Below are 4,186 nucleotides of genomic sequence, written 5' to 3' on the forward strand. Positions count from 1 at the left end.
GGACAGCAAGTGCTGCTATCTGGGAAGCTTTAGGGGCCACAGTGTGTATCTGTGGTCTATTCCAGTTGTTTAAACCACACGGAGGTCATCGTAAGAGTCTGTGTTTGTGGTGTCTGTCAACAGTGATCCAAAGACCACTCCCAAGTTTCAGGCCATCCAATCTCCTCATGACCACACAGCACTCTGATAGTCTGGATCTAGAATATCCCGCAAAGTCCCATGTCACAGGCTTGGTCTCCAGCCTGTTGTACTGTTGGAACATGGAACCTTTAGGAGGTGGGATCTAGTGGTAGGAAGTTAGGTCACTGGGGCTGTGCGTACGTTAGGACCCCAGTACTCCCTTTCTTTACTTTCCAGACACCATTCTGTGAGCTGTTCTCCTCTACCATCATGCTCCTACCACAGGCCAAAATCAATAAGGTGAAGGGGCCAAGGACTGAGACCTCCGGAGCCTGAAGCCAAATAAATCTTTTCTCTTTAGAGTCACTATGATGAAAAGCTCAAACATACTCCATTACTACACACTGAAATGGCTTCCATGGCTAACTTCATAAATTTGAACCTATGAAGTCTTGCCTAACTTTACCTTGTGGCAAAAATTGTCAGCTAATGAGGTACTGGTCTCATATATGAAACTCATATATGAAGGGTTGGGTACTTCTTCTTTTTCTCTGCTACCACAACCTGTCTTCCTTGCCCAGATGCTCATCAGACTGGGTGAAAAAGGGAGGCTGGAGCCAGGCCAGCCATCTCCACCTCTGCAGAAATAAGGCCAGTGTGAGATAATGGTGTTATCTTTGCATATAAGAATAGGACATGGGCCTGTTCTCTTTGGAAAGTCAGAGAGCTATCTTGTTCCAAGAACCAAAGGGTTTGTCCTGCTGGTTGGTTCCAGTGGGAAATCATGTTCTGGGCTGCACCAGCAGGTCCATCAGTGCCATGCTGAGGGGTGACCCGGGTCCCTGCATCTGCTGTCAGTTTCAGCATTGGTATGTCATAAAATGAGTCATATTCTTATGTTTCCCAGTTTCTTTTTTTTTTTTTTTTTTTGTCGGTCATGGGGCTTGAACTCTGGGCCTGAGCGCTGTCCCTCAGCTCTTCAGCTCAAGGCGAGCACTCTACCACTTGAGCTACAGCGCCACTTCCGGTTTTCTGGTGGTTTATTGGAGATAGGAGTCTCACGGTCTCTCCTGCCTGGGCTGGCTTTGAACCGCGATCCTCAGATCTCAGCCTCCTGAGTAGCTAGGATTACAGGCGTGAGCCACCAGCGCCCGGCCCCAGTTTCTTTGCTTAAATATATTTTCATTGTAATGAATAAACATTTAGGAAAGAAAGGGAAGGAGAAAGACAGGGGGGAAGGGAGTAAGAGAGAGAGAGAGAAAGAGAGAGAGAGAGAGAGAGAGAGAGAGAGAGAGAGAGAGAGAGAGAGAGAGAGAGAGAGAGAGAGAGAGAGAGAGAGAGAATATCCTAGTTCTCAGAAATCAGAACCAACATATTAGGCACAGTGACTCACACCTGTAATCCCAGGTTTAAAGTCAACCTGGGCAAGCCCTCATCTAGTCAGTAGCTGATTGTGCCACTCAGCTTTCATCCCGTAAATAGGAAGATGGTAGTCCAGGACAGCCTGGAGAAAAATGCATGGCCTGTTTGAAATGACAAAAGCAAAAAAGGACTAGTTCAAGTAGTAGAGTGTCTGCCTTACGAGTACAAGGCCCTGAGTCCAACCTTGAGGACCATCAACAGCCCAGCAAACCTAGTGCCGAGACCCCACAATATGCTCTATTTATAATTTCTTCTAAAGTCAGAAGAAAGGTGAATATTGTAATAAACATATAATAATGGGTCTAGCCTGGATTATATTCATTCTTTTTTTTTTTAATTTTTTTTGGGTCCGGTTGTGGGGGCTGAACTCTGGGCCTGGGCGCTGTCCCTCAGCTCTTCAGCTCAAGGCTAGCACTCCACCACTTGAGCCACAGCGCCACTTCTGGCTTTTTTCTTTTTGCTTATGTGGTGCTGAGGAATCAAACCCAGGGCCTCATGCATGCAAGGCAAGCGCTCTACCACTGAGCCACCTTCCCAGCTCCTGGACTATATTCATTCTTACACCTATTCAGTCAAAAAACACCTTTGCAGCTATTTTGTTTTCTGACTTTCAAAAGGTTGGCACAGAGGTTCCAATTTGATTTGCTCATCAGTGCCTTCTCTCCTCTCCTTTTATCGAGTGACTACTGTTTCATTGGACTCCTTTGCCATCTTTTGGAATTCATTTGGCTTTTTATTTGTGTTCTCCATGAATTCTTCCATTATTCTTCCATTATTCTTTGGTTAGTCTCATCACATCCATGAAATGTGTGGTAGAGGTTTTCTATCTTTTTGCCAGTCATTTTTTTTTCTTCTGTCGGTTATGGGGCCTGAACTCTGGGTCTGGGCGCTGTCCCTCAGCTCTTCAGCTCTAGTGCCCTACCACTTGAGCCACAGCGCCACTTCTGGCATTTTCTGCTTATGTGGTACTGAGGAATTGAACCCAGGGCGTGAGGCAAGCACTCTCACTCTACCACTGAGCCAACTTCCCAGTCCTCACCAGTCATTTTTATCAGTAGATCTTTTAGCTCTACCTGTGAATGAAATTTCCTCTAGATCATTATTTTTCTGTTCTATTGCTGAGTGGTTGTTGTTTTCTGGAAATGTGGCATTTCCTTGATTTCTCATATTTCTTGTATATCTGTGATGGGTTTTACCCACTGAAGCCCCCTCCCCTTTTTTTCCTTTTTTTTTCTTTGCCAGTCCTGGGGCTTGAACTCTAGGCCTGGGCACTGTCCCTGAGCTTCTTTTTGCTCAAGGCGTATGCTCTACCACTTGAGCCACAGCAGCATCTTCTGGTGATTAATTGGAGATAAGACCCTCATGGTCTTTCCTGCTCAGCCTGGCTTTGAACTGTGATCCTCAGGTCTCAGCCTGCAGAGTAAGTAGGATTATAGACATGAACCACTGGTGCCTGTCTTGAAGCCCTTTTTGGTATTGACTTTTGAGTGCCTGAGAACTTCCTAGTGAGTTGTGTTCAGTTGATTAGGTAGCTGATGTTTTGATGGGGCATGTCTCTCTACTGATGTGGGATATATGTTAGCTTTGGTACTTTCTCGCAGTCTAGAATGGTTGAAATCTAACATATAGTAGGGTAGGCTTTGAGCACGGGGCTGTGCCTTACTGCTATATATCTGGTTCTGTGAACTTGTTAATTTTATTTTTTTATTTTTTGCCAGTCCTGGGACTTGAACTCTGAGCCTGGGCACTGTCCCTGAGCTTCTTTTGCTCAAGGCTAGCACTCTATCACTTGAGCCACAGTGCCACGTCCAGTTTTTTCTGCATAGTTTTTGTTTCCTTTGTATGCTCTTCCCCCTATGGTATATCCCCTGTTGTCACTGTACTTGATTTTGGCACCCTGAATCTTGTATATATATATATGTCTAATCTGGGGAGGGGAAGGGGAATAACAAAATGCTGAAATGAGGACACAGGATGACCCACTGCAACAATGATACCCACAGGACAGTATATTGGAAATGAACTTTACAACTTGGGTGTGGGGGGAAGAGGAGTAAGGAAGGTGGGGGAGGGGGGGAAAGGGATAGTAGGAGAGCAACAGGGAGGAGGTGACAATGCTTGACAAGAAATGTCCTCACTGCCTTACTCATGTAACTGTAACCCCTCTGTACAGCATCTTTACAGTAAAACAAAAAAATTTAAAAAGAGAGTCTCCTGGGCTGGCTTCAAACTGGGATCCTCAGATCTCAGCCTCCTGAGTAGCTACGATTACAGGTGTGAGCCACCAGCACCTCGCTTGAACTGGTATTTTTTGTTGTTGATGTTGCTTTTTATCTTCTTTCTGAGATCTATGTTTTAATATTTCTTGATTAGTCCTGGGGTCTGATTGCTTGCCTTTGCCTGTCTACTCTTGAGCTGTATTTCTTTTCTTTTCTTTTTTTTTTTTGCCGGTCATGGGGCCTGAACTCTGGGCCTGGCCGCTGTCCCTCAGCTCTTCAGCTCAAGGCTAGCGCTCTACCACTGGAACCACAGCGCCACTTCCGGCTTTTTCTGTTTATGTGGTGCTGAGGAATCGAACCCAGGGCCACATGCTTGCAAGGCATGCACTCTACCACTGAGCTACCTTCCCAGCCCTTGAGCTGGA

The sequence above is a fragment of the Dipodomys merriami genome, unplaced genomic scaffold (assembly GCF_024711535.1).
Source record: "Dipodomys merriami isolate MVZ:Mamm:240054 unplaced genomic scaffold, mDipMer1.0.p SCAF_1, whole genome shotgun sequence".
NCBI lineage: Eukaryota > Metazoa > Chordata > Mammalia > Rodentia > Heteromyidae > Dipodomys > Dipodomys merriami.